Source organism: Sinohyriopsis cumingii, chromosome 8 (genome assembly GCF_028554795.1).
Source record: "Sinohyriopsis cumingii isolate HCF-2022 chromosome 8, ASM2855479v2, whole genome shotgun sequence".
Classification (NCBI taxonomy): Eukaryota; Metazoa; Mollusca; class Bivalvia; order Unionida; family Unionidae; genus Sinohyriopsis; species Sinohyriopsis cumingii.
In genome coordinates, this window is record NC_142968.1 from 103,515,281 (window position 1) to 103,534,771 (window position 19,491).

The following is a 19,491-nucleotide window of genomic DNA, read 5'->3' on the forward strand; positions in this document are numbered from 1 at the left end:
CACCTGTCTTGCTTTTTTGACGTTCTGGACACTCTGAAGACCCAGTGACCTTTCTTTATACAGATATAGCAAGTATCATGACTTTTATCTCGAAAGGAGGAGGAGTAGTCCGTCGGCTTATCTGAAGAAAATTTTCTTATGACACCTCGTAAATCTCTGATCATATGTTCTATCTATTTTGGGTTTGTGACGGTTGCACGCATTGGGGTGGGGTTCTTCCAATATATATTAATTAAATTATGATGAAAGTTCCACCCGGGCTCGTGGGGTTAGAAAGTTAAATTAGTGACGAGGTAGATTTACAGCTCTGAGCCCCCAGTCAGCAATGTCAACGGCTAAATTATAGAGAACACGAAGATGAAATTCAATTAATAACAATTTAATAAATTCGATAATTTAAAACGATAAACTCTCAATCACCCTTCTTTCCCTCGACCAAGTGACAGCCTAATTCATCCCGTGATTTACAGTGTGAGTTCGATTTTCCCCCTGTCCTTGCGTCTACTCATCTTTTTCTTTCCCGCTAATTACTTCCTTCCTTCCGTTCCTCCAACACCTCTTTCAACTCCGTTTCCCTCTCGACTATCTCCTCCTCTAATTTCGCTCCCAATTTCCTCTTCCTCCCTTCTCTCCCCTTTTCCTCCTAGACTTCAACTTCTCCTGACTTCTCTCCTTTCTTCTCCTATCTGAGACTACGGGACCAAACCGTAACTGGTCTGTCCCTCAAAACTTCCTGTGAAAAACCACAAGGCGTTAACATATGCTTTATCGAATCTCACCTCACACTAGATCAACAATTAATCATCAGATAAGGCTATTACGGTTTCTGTCACGCATGCGTACACATCGAAATTCCCACACACTTCTTGCAGGGTAAACAATGGCGTAATAACACGGTATCAGCGAATTGTCATACAGACATCAATACATTGCGTCACATCAGTATATACACATATATATTTAATCTCATTGTACTACAATCTGACAACAATCAGACGCATGTCTGTACATTACACTCCCACAAGCGTACACACATATTCAACAATGGCAAAATCTATAATCACATGAACACATGTGCTAGTCTACTATAAAATACCACATAGCGAATTACAATATTAACTCTTACGACGGCTAGCAAGCTATATAATTCTTTACAAATATCAACTCATTCCTTCAAAATATGCAAACATATTAACACCACAAAGTAATTCTTCGTACTACGATTCTAGTAATAATAAAGTATACATACGACCTTGTGAAGTGGCAAATTTTATGTCGATCTAACAAGAATACATTAGCTGAGACCAGACAACAATTAATTAGATTTATGGAGACAAGCGCGTATCATATCGCCATACTACCGTGTACGGTAATGTCCTTTAGAGGGAGAATTCTGTTCCTAATTAAACATTTGTTTATACAGCAGCCAGGCGGACAATTTAGGACAAGGAAAACTTCATTTTCATGGTAAAGTTGTCACAATTGAGAGAACGCAGAAACTCTGTTACTCAAACTACCAGGGTCAAGTTGACCCTGACTTTGGCGCCTCTGGAAAAAAGGCGGCAGAGATATTTGATTCTGATTGGTACGTTAAATGAGAGGGCGTGTTCCAACACAAAATTTCATAGGTTTTAATATCGCCGCATCGAATTTTAATCAGTCTAAGCTTTTCCTACAAGAGGAGACCCAAAGGTTACGACTCCGGGAATTTGCAAGAAATTTCCGTAAAACTGTTGTCCAAAAAGGGGACGATTGTCGAAAGGAACCGACGAACTAATTTACCGATTAGAGGGAGAAAACGTTGACAGCAAAGGGAGAAAATAGCTCCAGAGACGTATGGAACGAATGAGGTGATGTTATTCTGAGACCTATACGGAGAAGCACAGAGAAGAGTGCAGTGAGACATATAATCCTGTGACGCAACCCTGCGACGTATTAATTTCTGAAGAAGTATTTTGAGAGTGTCCTGAGACGGGTGGTAGAAAGTATCATCCCGAGATCCAGGGGTCTGAACAGCGACAGAGGAAGCAAAAACAGACTGAGGACGAGCAGGTTATGAAATCGTACAAGACGTTGACTTCGATTGTTCACTCGATGCTATGATGAACTAAATCTATCAGTAACAGATCGACTATCTTATTTAGATCTATTTGCGTTTTTTCTTTGTATTTCGGTGAAAGTTAAATTTCTAAAAGCAGAGTACATTCCTGATGTAATGAATTTTCACAGTGTTTGTATGTAATTGATTAAATTGTTTGTTTACATGTACGGGGGCTCGTGTTGGTTTGTTCTATATACCTGCTCAGATCTCTATCTATTCCACCTATAAGTTTCACCACTTATATTTATATTTACTCGAACCGGGCAATAACATCGAGGGCGGTCAACCCCCTAGATAAGGAAAACCAAATACGGAGGGACATTCACTTCCCCCGTGTAACAGACCTACAATTAAAAATGCAGTCGCATTCCGCAAAGACCGAACAACTAGCTCACTGACCTTATTTGAAGCTGTCTGTACTTAGAATTTCCTGTTCTAAGATATTCCCGCCAATAACGAATGGCTGTTCGGAGTTACTCTATCCTCCTCTGGGCAATCTCTCTAGCGAACTAATTCTTGCCGGAAGACGCGGAGATATCATTCTAGCCAAATCAGGGTCTCTCCGCAATCTCGATTCTGATTGGGTGGCGCTGTGACCCTATCCAATCATCTTAGCGCCAGTTCAACCTGGCTGTCTGTCTGCAGGGAAAATAAGTTAAGACACTCCCACTTCTTCTGGCAACTTCTTTTGATCTGGACAAACGTTTCCACATCTAGGTGATAATTGATTATCTGGCGGCCTCGCAGCTCCTAAGTCTGGCTCTCCACTTCTAGCCACGGCAATCTTACGTAAGGGATTAGTGCTAGCCTGCGGCAATGTTTAACATCAAACAATGGCTTGTCAGAATTACCTTGATTATGCATGTTTCAAACTGGGGCTACTCTGGGTCGGGGTAAACGTGATAGGGTTCTTCCATCGTTTTGCTCAGTTTGAGAGTGAAATCAATATCGGAAGGGACGACACACACCCTTTGTATATATACTCTGGTTTGGCATGGATATAAAGTGACCTATGATGTTTAAAATTTAGTCATTTGACTTTTCGCAGTCAAGATGAAACGATCGCATCATTTCGTGAAGAAAGGAGAAGAAAGTAAGAGGCAGAAACGTGATTTATCACCTCGTACAGTAGCTGAGGTCTTGGCACAAGTTCATGCCAGTGAATTTGAAGATGACATGAGTGAGCCAGAATCCAGGCCTACACCTAGTCAAAGTTCACCACCATTAGTAAACCCTGAAAAGTACTACCACACTGGAGAGACGGAAAAGTGCTCCTCTAGAAAATTTAGAACGACAGCTTACACGTACACGGTGAAGTTTAAAGATTTCAAGTCAGACGTACCGTTGTAGAAAGCAGAGGGGTTCATCACCGAAGTGTGGAATTCTTTGATAACCATACTGAAACGGCAATGTCAAGCCAAAGAAGACGATCGCTTGAGACTTTCCATTCATCACGACAATTTAAAATGCCCCGTTTGGATCGGCTTTAGCAGCCCAGCAGAACTGAGACCTTCCAAAGTCATCGACAAGATTCAACCCGTGCAACAATCCATCGACAAGTTTCACATCACCGATGGAAAAACCACACTGTTCATGACCCACGTGTCTCTTTCCCAAGGGACAGGACGCAAAAAGGTGCTTATGGTGGACGAACTTCGCAACACCAAAAAGAGCGTCGTCCAAATTAACAGCCCTCAATACCAGATGAGTTTAACCCGTGCAATGGTGGTGGGACGAACGTATGCCAACAAGAACGACACGGCAGGATGGAAAAGAGCTTGGCAAACAATTCAAAAATCGAACCGAGCCAAACAACGAAGTAAACGAGAACTCCTGTTACAGCAAGCGGGGCTATCCAAAGACACACCCTGTGGCATTCCTGAAATGCAAAACTTGCAAGACGTCTTGGCTCCACGCTACACCATGAAAGTGTATCCTCAAGAAGTGCGCGGACCTCTGTTGTTTCGAGGCTAAAATTTCAAAGACGGAAAATGCATTCATGTCTATCATCACGATGAACATTTCGATACCATCACCAGTATCGCTCCATTCCTGGGATACAGTTATTATTGCGAGAAATGTGACTATGGCTTTAACAATCCTCAGCAACACAAGCATTGTGGATCGAAATGCTTAGGATGTTTGGCCTCTCAACCCTGTCTGGACGAAGAACAAGAACGAGTGTATTGCCCTGCTTGTCAGAGCACTTTTGTCAGCCCTACCTCTTACCAACAACATCTAAAGACGCAAGGTTCACAGCAGAAATGTGCTTGTCAACTCCTGTGATTGTACCCTACTTGTGGACAAGGCATACGTACCAATAGTGCCAAGGGGCACGTATGTTCAGGAAAGAAACGATGTCACATTTGCAGCCAAATAATGGACTTGGAACACCAATGCTACATTCAAAAATACCATTCCAAGCATCAAGAGGAAGACGATGACCAGAAGAAAAGGAATTTCATCTTTTACGATTTCGAATGCATGCAAGAGACCGGTATTCACATTCATAAATTCTGCGTGGCTCATCGAGCGTGCAAGAAGTGCATCCAAGAACCTATCTTTAATCATTGCCCTCACTTCAGCAAGATTCCTGGAGGACTTGAAAAAGTTTTTCGGGGACCGAACACGCTGGCCGATCTTAGATCCCATCGACGAGACAAGGAGCCAAGAGGACATCGAACGTTATGGAGATTGTCATCGCCATGCCATGGTGATGGCTCACGATTTCTACGGATACAATTAAACGTTTCTTTATTTATCGTCTCGATGTTTCAGACACTTGACTGACTCTTTACTTTCTCATTGAGGTGTGTGTGTGTGTGTGTGTGTGTGTGTGTGTGTGTGATTTGGATTTTTAACGTAGCTTTAACAATTTTTCAGTCATATCGCTACGATGTCTGCAGTGTGACCGTTTGTAGTGAATGTGTGTGTGTGTGTGGTTTGGATTTTTAACGTAGCTTTAAAAGAATTTCAGTCATATCCCTACAATGTCTGTAGTGTGACAGTGATGTCTAGCACTGGGGCACATTATCCTGACACCAGGCCGACCAGTCCTTACACTAACCTCTTAATGCTGAGCGCCAAGCGAGGCAGCTGTTAGTACCATTTTTGTAAGTCTTTGATATGACTCGGTCGGGGATTGAACCCACGACCTCCCGCATCCGAGGCGGACGCTCTAACCACTAGGACACCGGAACGGTTCGTTTATAGTGATGTCTAGCACTGGGGTATCATGCCGCAGACATGTAGCATGATATCCCACCCAGTCACATTATTCTGACACTAGGCCGACCAGTCCTAACACTAACCTCTTAATGATGAGCGCCAAGCGAGGCAGATATTAGTACCATTTTTGTAAGTGTTTCGTGTGACTCGGCCGGGGATCGAACCCACGACTTTCCGCATCCGAGGCGGACGCTCTAACCACTAGGCCACCGGAGCAGTCTGAGGTGAAGGAGGGGTGTGGATACACACATTTAATTAATAATAAAGGAATACAAAAAACCCAATGGTTTCAGATAATTATCTTCGGATATATTCATTATACATTTACATGTTTTCATCAACATACGTCATTGATAAAAACTCCATCTGACAAATATAGTAGAAATGTAAAATTATTATGCATACTTCTAAAGAGTAATTACTTACTATTTTGTCATTAATTTTCAATTTATTTACTTCTAAGGCAGCATACAAATTAAATTTATAGGGATACGATTATATCCTAAACACATTAACATCTTTTAGAGCGAATTTCCTTTCACATGAATAATTCTCAAACAGCTTTAAAATTATTTATTGATATAAAACTATAGGTTATTATTATACGAACTTGAGCCACACACACACACACACACACACACACACACACACACACACACACATATATATATATATATATATATATATATATATATATATATATATATATATATATATATATATATATATATATATATATATATATATATATATATATATATATATATATATATAGTCTACCGCAGTATAATTTATGCAACTTTAAATTTTACATTTTTTAGAATAATACAAATCAGTTTTAATAAAAATCACTCTAAATGAAGCATGTTTTTATGATGATATTAAATTCAGGAGTTTTGCTAGGTTATACTTCCGCCTGCATGACTATTGAGAATTTGCATTAAAAACAAATTATGAAAAACGATTAGACTTCATAATCCACTAGTAAAAAAATTAAAATATCAGCATAAAAGAGTAAATATTGAATGTTTGGAATGCGAATGGATAAAATAGTGTACCAGTATTTTATAGTACTTTTAGTACTTTGATTCATTGCAACTGGATGAATTACCTGCTCTTGGTATCTGTCCATACGGATATGTTCATGGATGCGGATGATTCATTTACTCAAGCTGTAAGTACAAGTATGTTAAAAAATTGTGAGTAAGCCAGACCCTGGCATATAAATCATTTTAACTTAATGTACCAACAGTGTTATTTGAATACATTTTAAGACAATGGTCTTTTAAATCGGGACTATTCTTATTTGTATGAAAAGAAACATTATTGTTTATGAATTCCACCCGGACTTTCCTTTGTTGCTTGCTACGATGGCTGACTCACAGACTGTGAGTGGTCATATAAGCCCAACCAAATGTAGAATATAATATTTTATTTAACTTTAAATATGCACAATGTTTAAAACCCTAATGTGAACATTGCTAGCATAGTTTGCTTATTTCAGGCCCTGAATTCGGGAAACTCGTCAACCATGAAAACTCACTCAAGCTCAAAATTACATTCTCATCAGTTTCAATATTTGCTAAACTGTTCAAAAATAAACTACACATATTTGCTACTTTAATATATCTTATATTTCAGTTAGTTTCTTTATTGTAAACTACCAAATTTTAGCTCTGGTCCGCAATCAAGTTGAGGAAAATTGTGAATCACAGAAGATTTTTAAAAAAAATAACGACCTAGGCGTGACCTTTCTGCATATGTTTACCATTGTTCCCGAATGACGTCATCAGCCGCCATATGTGTGGTCAGCGGGCAGATTTATCGTTGACTTTATGTGGTGTTTGGAAGTTGAAGTAAATTCATTGAATCTCAAGATACTTTTACGAAAATTAGATGCATAAAGCTTTCTGTTAGTATCAATATTTGTGCCTTTGCTTCAGTGTGCCTTGTTAAAAATGGGAAATTTTGGTGATCGCATATGGAGAAACTGCCAGGTTACCCATCGTCCAGGTATAATTGGCAGAATATCGTCTGCTAGTGACCTTATCGGGAAGCATCTATTAATGTCATTGCTTTCATGAATGTTGAGTGCTTTAAAGTAATCCTGGCTGAATATTAACTAGAATATTGCTATTACATCTTGCTTTTTTGTTCACTCTGAATAATTTACAGTCTATGGTTTCTGAAACTTCACCCCAAAATTTACCCTGTCCAAAACATTCTCATGCACGTGTGAGTTGACTCATTAAACCTGAAGTTAGGTTCAGGTTACTCACCCGTAAAATGGCTACCAGTATAGTTTCAGTACATGTATAATCTGGCGTGAACTCGTGTTGGCAAATCATGCGTGGATGTTGCAATAAAAATAGTTGACATTCAAAATTTGATGTTGCAACAAACACAATTTACACAGTAGAAATGCAGATTCAGTGTAATACAAAATTAGCAGAAATGAATACATTAAGACATAGTGAATGAGGTATTTGTAAAGAATTTTGTCAAAATGACATCATTTTTAGAATTATAGTTGTATTTAAAGTAAGTTATTTTTATGTTTGTTTATCTTTTTCTTGATTCATTTTAAAGATATGAAAATTGACACAAACTATCTTTTCGTAAGTAATTTCTAAAATGGCATTTGTTCTCTAAAATATTGTGATTTCAGATTAATGAAATAGCAGAATTAGCTGAACTAGAACACTGTAATGAATATACACTAGTTTTAATGGTAAGATATAATTTTAATTTGTGTATTGACTCTTCATTATCGTATTGGGGACGGGGTCACTTTAAAAAGGCACAAATAGGCTACATTAGTACCTAAAACAATGTAAAAGTGGAATCTGACAAAATCTTGGGAATACACTGAACATGTTATTGATTCTAAATATTTGTTTTAAGACAAAACAAGCATGCTAGAAAGGCATTTTCTCTGTCAAAGACAAAGGTTTAAAAGGGATTTAAAAAATGAGTAAATCACCTACCTATTCGGATGAGTCAGATAGCACAGTTTGATTAGCTGAATGCCAGGAGTAGTGAATAGGGCCACCTTACGTACAATGCAAAATAACATTACAGAGACCCCTGGGCCACTTTACGTACAATGGAAATTTAACATGGCGAAAAATCGTGTACCACTTTACGTACAAGGGGAATTAACATGGGAATAAATTGTGGGTCATTTTACGTACAAGGGGAATTTAACATGGGATTTTTTTTTTAAAAAAAAATTTTAAAAAAAGGGTAGGCAATTGAAAAGTCATTCTCTTTTCGAGAAATATGGCTGGCCCTGAAAAGGGCCTTTGGCTTTCTTCTGCTTCTTCTTCTATTTCCTCCATTTTCTCATCCAGCCCCTAATCTTTCCCCAAATTCCTTTGTTCTTCCTCTTTTCTTTTTCAGGTAACCAGTCTGGGTGACCCATAGCCCTGAACTTCTCTTGTATCTTGATCCAATTTTGATTGACTTTGTCAAAGGCCTCTTTCTTCTTTATTGTTTCCTTATCCTTTTTTTCTTGACTCCATTTTTCTTTTATCTTTTTCACCTCTTCAGTCATCACTTGTTTCATTATTTCTTCTCCTTTTTTCAACCTGTTCAGTCCCCTCTTCATATATGACAACTCCGTCCAATACACTATATGTTCTAGGAAGCACCGGACTTGGATGACATAATCCAGTACTTCCTTCAAACTCCCCACTCTTACATAAGGTGGGTCAATAAATCCTCTTGATTTGTTGACTTCATCTTCTATCATTCCTTCTATTATATGTCTGGCGGTCTTTATACGTTCGACTTGACTGGTTACCAAGTGTTCTTTATCTTCGTACTCCCATTCCTTTTGTATCCTTTCTATAGCATATTCTGCATCTATTATCCAGAAATAGATTAAATAAATTAGTCGCTTGCGTCATCTTGTCTAGATTATTCTTTGTAGAATGGTTTGAACGACGAATACTGTGGGTTCTTATACGAAAAGCGCGAACGTGAAGGAAAACATCCCCTAAAACATAAAATTGATCTTACCTAGATCATGACCAAACAAGGCGCGTACGTGAAGGTAAACATCCCCCACTTTTCTCATTTCATATAATAAAACCCAAACTATACTCTCCACATACGCTAAGAAACAATAAAGAAACTACTATTCACACAAACTTTACTTGATCAGTTACAAACACAAACACACATACACTCACACTATTAATAAAGAGTTAGTGTTTATATTCACACTACTCTACCTACACACATTGGCAAATGGATAGTTATTTCTTTTCTTGAGTATTGGGTAGCCCTGAAAAGGGCTGTTTTTTTTTTTTGAACTTCATGGACACCTGGTTAATGGTGGCACCTTCCAGGCCTGGCGCCACATACACATCTTGTCCCCCAGTTACTTTTTACCTTTTGGGGGGAGAGAGCAGAGGCAGGATATGTGGCTTCAGAATCCCAATTTTCGCTCTCTGGGATTCTGAAATTTCTTCTTCTTCTTCTCTCATTTTCCTCCTCCTCTTCTTTGTTTCTTCTCTCCTCCTCTTCTTTGTATTTTCTCTCCTCCTCTTCTTTGTTTCTTCTTTCCTCCTCCTCTCTCATCCTTCCGTCTTCCACAATGGCTTCCGCGACCAGTTCATTCAACAGGCGCCTGGCATATTCCAGATGCACCTGAAGTTCCAACAGTTTCGCCAGTCTCGTGTTCATTTTTGGTGTTGATCAATCAACAAGGGTAGTTGGACTGCCGAGCGAGTTTCAATTTATACTGAAAGCGCGGACGTGAAGGAAAACATCCCCCTAAAAACATAAAATTGATCTTACCTAGATCATGACCAAAGAAACAACGCGCGGACTTAAAAGAAACACTCACTTTTTTATGCTACCCATTCCTATTCTAAAATTTTTTATAAATCACTTCAATAGACTATTTACATACGCAAAGCAATCTAACCCCAAATCTACACCTCAAACACCAAAAAAAGACATCATTTTAATCTACTATCCACATCAACGTACATGATCACTTACAAACACACAATCTTATACACAAACACATGCCCTCACATTTTTTTTAAAAAAGAGCTAGTGTTTATATTCACACTACTCTACCTACACACATTGGCAAATGGATGGTTATTTCTTTTCTAGAGTATTGGGGTAGCCCTGAAAAGGGCTGGGTTTTTTTTTGTTTGCTATGGCATTCTTTTTTAGTTTCTAAGAATGCGATGTCCTCTGAGGATAGACTTTCTGGCGATAGGTCTGCTTCTTCGGAAAGAGAAGAAGATCTCTTTGGTGTCGATACGACAATCAACAAAGCCTTTGTCAGCTTCAGGTTGCTGCTGCTGTTGTTGTTGTTGTTGTTGTTGCTGCTGCTGTCTCTGAAGTCTGTACTTCTCTGTCCATTCTTCTTTCTCCCTGTTCATTTCTTCTCTGAAGAGCTCTTTTATCAGGTCTTCAGTGACTTTTAACATTCTCACATTCTCTATTTCTTCTGGCTTCGGTATAAGACTGTGTCTGACCCTATGCAAATTCACGTAGGCTTCGTTGAGCTTAGCTAGTTTGGAGCACATCTTCTTAGGAGGATGAGTCGACAATGGATGGTTAGACTGGAAACAACCCCCGGTTCTTAAAGTCAAAGCGCGGACGTGAAGGAAAACATCCCCACACGGTTTTCGAGCCGCAACGTTCAGTGAGTGTCATGAGAGGGATAGTAAGAAATGAAAGAGCATCAATCCAACATTCTTCTAGCTAAACAAAAGACAAAGGCATTTTTTTTCAAAACACAACATTTTTTATTCAAAAATCACTTAACACTAAACAACAACTCTAACATTTTTAACAATAATCCAACAATATAACATCAAACAATTGTTTCAAATCACAAACATTTTTTTCTCAATTGACAGTCTACTTTAAACAGGGCTGACAACGTTGTGAATGAAATTGTGATTTCCACTGTTGGAAGTCATTAGGCCATTGATGGACACTACGTTTCCTAGCTTGAGACAAAAGATAAGCATAATGGTCACAAAACCATCGATCTACTTTCACATCGTTTCTAGAAGAAGAACGAGGATCAAAATGAGTCACTAAATGTTCTAAGGAATAGCCCAGGCTGCGATGATGCAGAAAATACACACAGTACTGTCCACACACCAAGGAATCTGTGCCTTGTAATTTCACATTATTGAATCGGGTGGTTTGAGCATTTCTTCTCATAAAGTCGATGATATCGTCTTCCAAAGGGGGCAATCCATACGAATCGAAATATTCCACACATCCTTCTTGAGGAAAGTAGACGGCTACCCAGTGGGTTCCTGGGAGATGACTGTCGTCCGTGTTGATCACGTAAGCTTGATGGTCTTTCGGTTTGCGATGAGGGAGTTCATCTTTAGCACAGACGACAGGATTCCAAGAAGCCGTATACGAACTGTGGTTCAAAAGGTAATAAAGTTCCCAGGTATCCATTGATTTGTGTGTGTTTTTTTCTTCTTCTTCTTCTTCACAGGTAATAATAAGTCGTCAATTCGATCCTGACTTTTTGCTTGAAAATGTCTGACGAATAAACGGTTATTCGTTCTGTTTCCTCACTCTGATTCAGGAGAGCTTCGATACGATGGATCTCTTGAGTGGTTAATGGTGGACAAGAATGTTCACGCAAGTCTTTATACCACTGGTGCAACACGTCTTTGTTCGAGATGAGACTCCAAGCTTCGTCCAGATACTCGTCCAATTTTTCTTCTTGACTTAACATTAGGCATTTATCGTGTTGAATTTGACTGGGATGATCGTTTTGACATCCATAACAATTTTTCTTGATCAATTCCGTCATTTTTTCGACCAAGTGTTTGGCAAAACTGGAGACTAAATGGGCTTCTTGTTCTGGCCATCTCGACTTCATCATGACAACTTCTTCGTCTTTGTCTTGAGATTCTTCTCCTTCCACGGTCTCCTCACATTTCATGTCCAAAGTTTCTCCACTAGGTAAAGAGGGATAACAGTCTTCCATGGCTTCTAATAATCTAGAATGACTTCTCTCAAACTGTTGATTTCTATGGTATTATCGAATTCTGCATACAGGATGACGTTCACTGTCGCTGGTAGTTCTTTTGCAAACTGAAGTTCCACACGAATCTGGCCGGATTTTATAGGGTGGAAATGTCCCTCGTCGCTGCCTTGGTCTGGAGTGAAATCAAAAGCCCACAAAGCATAGCCTCCTGCATAATCCTCGTACTCAATGCCGTGACTGGTGTTGGTTCCTAACTGGCCGGTGGCTTCGTACAGGGACAAGTACGATCTCAAGTAATTCATCTTCTTGTCACTAAAGTCAGGTTCGAAAGGTCGGGTACACAAGGTCTTGCCATCGCGACTGACTTCGATTTTCTTCACGTTGAAGTGTTGAAAGTTGAAAGGATTTTCAGCGAAGGCTCCGTTGAAGGCTGAATTCGAGACCATACCAAGGATTAAACGCTTGGGTAACTGTCCTTGAAACAGATGATCTTCGATCATAGAATGCTGTCCCTTGGGAATGGTGAACGTTTTCACTTCCACACGTTGTATGGGATACTTGGCGGTCGTTCTGCTCAACGTTTGACTCATGTCGTTTCCCACTTTGGGTAACACTTCCACGCGTCGTACGTAGAGTTTGGCCTCTTCGATTTTGCTTTTAGGAGCCTTAGCAGGATCAGCCAGCAAATGGAAAGCGGTACTGCTGAGATTCAGTCTCAAGCGGACATTGACTCCGTTCAGCAAATATTTCTCTTGCAACCACATGTCCAAATGCAAACGATCCATCAGTTCTAAACTCCTCTCATTTATGATTTTGCTTTCTCTTGCCTCAAAGCCGGAATTGCTTCCATCCAATGCGTCGAACTTGGTCGCTTAGTCAGGTTCCCACAGCACACAGGCATTGAGATGAGTATCCTTGGCATCTATTCCGTACGTCAAAAGACTTTCCAGGTAGGCACGGTAAGGGTAAGTATCCATGCTGCTGCTAACTAGTTTGTTATTCAAGTACAAATCCACTGAGCTGAACAAGGAATGCATGAAATTGTTGACGGGAGCTATTTGTTCACTGTCATCTACTCCACCATTATCCTTATCTAGAACTTGGACTTTCAAGTACAAGTAACTGCTATTCAGATCGATGTAATCTTCGGGTTGTCCTTTGATTTCAAACTCGATGGGAGCGGAATCGGTCAGTGAGGAGACGGGGTGAAATTCCACCCACTGGGATTCTTGCATCGTCATCATCGTGGGGGGGCATGGCAAACAGATATAGTTCCGTCTTGGAACAGGCGCAAGACTCTCGGTGCATCATTTTGTTCTGTTCTTTCTCAATAATCGAAAACGTCTAAGTCTCGAACGGTTCTTCTTTTCTTGGCCTTTCTCGCTTGAAGTCTGGTGAAAGGGTGTTTTCTTCGTCGTCTCTTTCTGCCTTGTCCTTGCTGAATGCCTGACTCGGTAGCGTGCAGGGCATTTATAGGTGTGTCTCGTCGGCCTAAAATGTCTTTGCCCGTTTGCAGCAAGACATTTTTGCCAGCCCTCATGAAGGCTTCTTTAGGGTTTTGTTTGTCGATGATGACATTTTGGAGAAATTCTTTGCCTTGCGTCAGTGCCGCATCTTTCAAGGCGTGCAATCCGCGTGTCACCATCGGTTTCAACACTGGGGCCACCGAACGAAAGGCCGATTTCAGCATATCTCCTAAACCGTGTCCTCGCTGTCGAGCAACCCATCGGTACACTGGATACATGACTTACGAGTCGTGAGAGAACCGTTTTCGAAAATGGAGTTTCACCCTGACTTTTCCTTTGGTGAATGAAATATTTTGTCCCAAATCTCCTTTTATAGTAATGTTGACCGTATCCAAATACGACTTGCTGACCGGCAAATAGTGAGGATGGACAAATTCGCGGTGGACGTGGTAAGTGTTTCCACCTTCCTTGTCAGCGTTCGTGGCAGAATCCACTTTGAAAGGAATGACACGCAGTAACGGTACGGAGGTGTGTCCCACCACGTTGTACTCCACCACATCGGAATACACAAAGATCAAATTCAGTCCTTGGTTCAGTTCTACCGGGGTACGAAAATACTTGGCAAAAGACTCGTTGTCGTAAATGATTACTTGCTCACCTTTTTGATCAAATTTCTTTCTCATCTCCATGTCTCCGCCCAACATGTCAAACAATTCAGGACAAAATAAAATGGACATGATTTTACTCCGGTCAGATTTCATCGAGAAGCGACGAGCTACTTTGTGGTACTCCATGGTGACACTTTTGTTGTTGACATTCTCAAAAGCTTTCCCAAACACTCCATTAAACCTGGAGGCTATGGTGCTGACCAAATGATGACCACTAAAATAATAGCCTGGGAGAATGGACAAGTGGTAGGTCCACGTCTTAGTTTTCTCATTATAGGTTTTAATGTCAGACATGGCTCTCTTATTCAATTCCTGTTGCAATTGCTCGTCATTAACGTCCACCTTAAAAAAATTTTGATTGGGAAGGACATTGAGGACTTGGGTCGGGTGAATCATTTCTACTAAAGTCACTTCCCAATGGGCTTCGTGATCTAAGGGGATGGCCTGAGGTAATTTGGCCGTGTAACAGAACAACGTGTTGTTGGGAAACACCTCCATGGAACTGTCACTGGGTAAGGTTAAGTAAAATTGGTTTCGGTGACTCATAATTCCAGAGTTATGTGGCTGTCCGAGGGGTTAGTGGACGTCAGAGGCGTGTCTCCATCTAAAATGGGGTTCTGATTGTGGCTGTTGTTGGAGTGGTGACTGACACTGGCACTGGACACAAGGTTCCCGTTCCAGGAGAATTTCGGGGAGGGATTGGGAAGCAGGTAACCGATGCAACTGCTCAATAAAATGGTCCACAATTGTTTGTCTCCTTGTTGCAAACTCAAATTGGCGATGGCTGCCCCGATGACACAATACACCACGAAGATTTGGCAGAAAAAGACGATTTGCGTTTTAGGCACACGTTCTCCACACCACACCCACAAGGGTTGTTTTTGTAAATCTTGCACAGAAGAACTAGGTGAAGAAGGAGTGGTCGACGTAGCTGCGTCTGCTGTGTGAAAGGGCATGATGGTCACTTCTTTTTATAGTCGATGACTTGCGAAGCGTCGATCCAAGAATCAAAACTGGGCGGATATCCTTTCCAACGTACTTTGACTTCTTTGACACGTCGTTTGCCCACTTTACGGGTTCTGCGTTCGAGAATGCTTTCGATGTCGTACACGTCGTCTTCTTTTTTGGTGACACGTTGTAACTCGGGCAAAGAAAACGTTCCTTTGAGTACTTCTCCGTTCATGTCTTCCAATTTATAGACGGCAGGATGACGGCCATGCACTCGTCCAGTGACGCGAAACAATTCGGTCGTCCAGTTAGGTAAGTAACCTTTGTCGAAAGTGCGTTTGGTTTTGCCAATGCGCACCCAATCTCCTACGGTCAACTCTCCACTTTTCTTGGGGACAGCCCTCGTCGGGGACGTACCAAACAGGCGCTCAAACAGCAGCACTTCGTTGTCGGGAGTCACGTCTTGCGGGGCACGTCCGATGCTTCGATGGTAAGATTGGTTGTACGCTTGCACACAGGTGCGGTAAGATGTCGATGTACTTAAGAGTGTGGTGATGCGTAAAATATTTCCACATGCGTTCTTTCAAAGTGCGTTGAAAACGTTCCACGATGCTGGCTTTGGTTTCGGGATTCTCGGTGGTAAAAAAATGAATGTCACGTTTCTTTAATTCTTTTTGGAAAGCTTGGTTCAGAAATTCGGTGCCTTTGTCCGTTTGCCATCGAAGAGGGTGACGACCGCTTTGTTCCAACACCCGTTGCAGGGCTCGCACTAACTCGCTGCTGGATTTGGAAGTCAAGGGCACGACCCAGGCAAATTTGGAAAAGACGTCGATGACACAAAACAAATATTTGTAGCCACGATTGTAGCTGGCCAAATGAGAGACATCGGCTAAATCGGCTTGCCATTGATGATCGATGCCTTCCACTCGGGTGCGACTTCTGGCAAACTTGCGTCGAATGGGTTTGTGTAAAGTGTAGGTAGCTTGTTCTTGTAACCATCGTTGCACTTGAGGTAAACGGAGACTTTTCAGTTGAGTTTTGGCAGCACGATACAATTTTTGAACTCCTGCGTAACCTGCAGGATGCGAGGGATCGTAGTAAATGCTGGCTAAGACTTTCTCCATTTTTGGTGTTTGTGTGTTAATAAGGCACCCACTCTTGGAGGATGCTACTCTTTTTCTCTTGGGGTATTTTCTTGCATTGCAATGCTTTGCGTGTGCGACCTGCAATAGGTGTTGAAGAGGAGGATGTCTGAGCGGGGGATATCGGTTCTTGTTTCACTTCTGTCTTCACTTTCTTTTTCTCTTGTGATGAAGAAGGGGTGGCCATCATCTTTTTAATCCATCCAATTCTGGAGGTAGGTGGTGTTGTTAACTTGCGTACTTTTTCTGGTGGAGTTTGAAACCCTTCTTCTTCTTCTTCTTTTTCTGTCTTGGTCACTGGTACTGGTGGTACTGGTACTGGTACTGGTGATGGTGCTGGACTTTTCATCAAGGTCTTAAAATCTTTCAGAGTGGGTAAAGCTGTTTCGTCTAAAGCTTTCTGGTGAAAGAGTTGCATTCGTTGCAAGAGTTGACCGTACTTTTGCGATTTTTCTGTTTCGGACAAATCTTGGCGATCCATCAATTCGTGTTGTAACTGGGACATCTCGCTCAAATTGGGATTGGGAGGTAAATGCGGGGTGCGTTGTTCTTGCCACCGATGGTATTCCATCCATCGTTTGTAAGGCACTAAAGCTAGTTTTCGTCCTTCCATGGGGTTGTCAGGGGTCGATTCTGAGATCTTGGGACTTCCGAGGGCCTTTTTATCTTGCTCCCACCAGTCCTCCCAACATGGTTCCCAAGACTCCTTTCAGTATGGGGCCTAACAAGAGAGGTAAAATGCCTCCACGTTGCACTAACATCTTATTTTTTTGACGAATGGGAATTTTCTTTCGAACCATTTGGCGAAGAACGTGACGATGCTTGCTTAAGCATTGTTTCTGGTGTTTGGACAAAGGAATCGTGCCTTTCAAAACGTTCAAACAACATTCGCACACGGTATCGATGACCTCTTTGGAGGCCGATTGAATGAGTTTTTTTCGTAGGAGTGGAGAAGCTTTGGACAGGACAGATAACATGTCCCCATGTTTGGCTAAACGTGGTGGCAGTCCTTTCCTTTTCTTTCCTTGGGGTTTTCTGGAGGGTGACATCTTTGAGTCTTCAGGAGCACCAAAAAAACACTGATACCCTACTTGGTCACAGGCCTTTTTTATACTGGAACGCGTCGCCACTGATTGTCTTTACGTCGTATCAGTTTGAGGACAGGCATGACACGTCGTGCAGGGGTACGTAACGGACTAAATCGAGCCAGTTCTTGCTTGGACAAATCCAGTAAACTTTGTAACATGCCCGATCTTTCTTGGACTTTGATTTTGGGAGAAGGTACTTTGTGAGCAGCAGCCACTGCCACTAAATTGGAGGGTCCTGCCACTGGGGAAGTTCTTTTGGGGGTCATCAACGGAGAAGTTCTTGGTGTGATCAACGTCTCCAAGTACTCTTCGGTTCTGGGTGTCATTAACGGAGAAGTGGATAAACGTGAGGCTGCCGGAGACGCAGTCACCGCTGTGGCAGGTCGTGGTTTGCGAGTGTAAGGTTGCGTCCTGGCCGAAGTGCCTCTCTTGCGACTAGTTTTCTTCTGTGGACTTTTCTTTTTCTGGGGACTTTTTTCTGTTTCTTTTTCTGGGGGCTTCTTTTCTTTTTCCGGGGTGGTGGTGTCTGGTCAGAGGAGGGTCCTGCCACTGGAGAAGTTCTCCTTGGGGACCTGGTCTTTTTCTTTTTCTTCTTGGGGCTTCGTTGGACTTTTGTCTTGGAGATAACTTTGGGGGCATTAGGATCCCATCTTAAGAGAGAGCGAATGATGACCCCTCCTAGAGTACCGCTCCCTCCAGGTTTCAAAATGATTTGTTTTTTGGTTTGAGTGTCGATGCGGGGATCGGCCAGTTGGACCAAAGCGACTTTGTTTCGATCGAAAAAGCGTTTGGTTTGATGAGGAATCTGAATGATTCCTTGGAGTATTTGACGTGCCGTCACCGTGAACCATCGTAAGACTTCTTTGAGACTAGCTTCTAAGACACGGGCTCGTGTTTGTGGATTTTTTTCTCGACTGATGCCATACAAGGCACGAATCAATTTGACGGGAAGATGCGACTGAAGGGACGTCATGTTGACGTTGTGTGAGACAGACGAAAAAGGGTCTGAGGTTTTTATAGATTTTTTTTTTATGGGGAGTGAAATGAAGTCGAGGACGGAGACGTGTACAGGACAGGCCCTCCGTCTTGGCACCAGTGGTGAAACAAGTGGGTACGAAATCGCAAATCCTCTGGGGTCGTAGGTTTCAAATCGACGAGTAAATAGGCGTGTGGCGTTTGAGTGGCATCGTCGTACGCCTGAGTCAGCCAAGGCGTTCCTAACTGTTTGGCTAAGACTTGCACTTGCGATTTATCTCGAGGGCTTTTAAACAAGACCACGTAATGCGCATTGAGACTGATGGTACGATGGGCTTTACTTTGTTGAAACAAATTTTGGGTGATGTAAACGACACTGGCATTACGGTGATGCCCTTTGCGCGTGAACCACAGTTTAATTTCTTCTTCGTCTTCTCCTAACATGTCGTCGAAAATGACCAAATGGGTTTGACGGGAGTCAGAGACGATGCTGTCGTCTTCTTTAGGAATGCCTTCCACAAACACGATGGAATCGCCTTGACTTTCTCGCAAGAGGCTGTACGCCGATTGCCACTCTTTGTAACACCACACGATCCGCTGAGGTTGGCGATCGATCAAATGATGTTTATGTTCGATCAAACGTTTGACGAATTCGGTTTTGCCTGAACCGCTAGGTCCAGCAATGAGCATGTTAAAAGGATGGCGAAGATACAAAGCCTCCCAACTGGCACGATCTAAGTGTTCGTCGATGACTTTGACAGTAGAGGAAGAGGGAGTAGAGACAGCAGAGGTAGCCATTGTGTGAGAAATGTCACTTGTGACGCGAAAAACAAACAAGACAAGAGTTTATATACTTTTTCAGAACACGTTTATTGAATGTT

At 41.6% G+C, this 19,491-nt stretch overlaps 1 protein-coding gene and 1 long non-coding RNA gene across 2 annotated transcripts in view; one reads left to right on the forward strand and one right to left on the reverse strand.

The window, feature by feature from the left end:
* Window positions 1-359: 359 nt before the first annotated feature.
* The window catches only part of LOC149794274 (uncharacterized), a 37,044-nt gene continuing 17,912 nt past the window's right edge, over window positions 360-19,491 (reverse strand). The window contains exons 2-3 of the long non-coding RNA XR_016422986.1: window positions 6,441-6,501; window positions 360-733 (exon numbers count right to left, since the gene is read on the reverse strand). This is a non-coding gene — a long non-coding RNA (uncharacterized LOC149794274). The remainder of the gene's footprint in view (window positions 734-6,440; window positions 6,502-19,491) is intronic.
* The window catches only part of LOC149794275 (uncharacterized), a 45,820-nt gene continuing 32,794 nt past the window's right edge, over window positions 6,466-19,491 (forward strand). The window contains exon 1 of the mRNA XM_089968431.1: window positions 6,466-6,503. The gene's annotated coding sequence lies outside the window, so the exon portion shown is untranslated. The remainder of the gene's footprint in view (window positions 6,504-19,491) is intronic.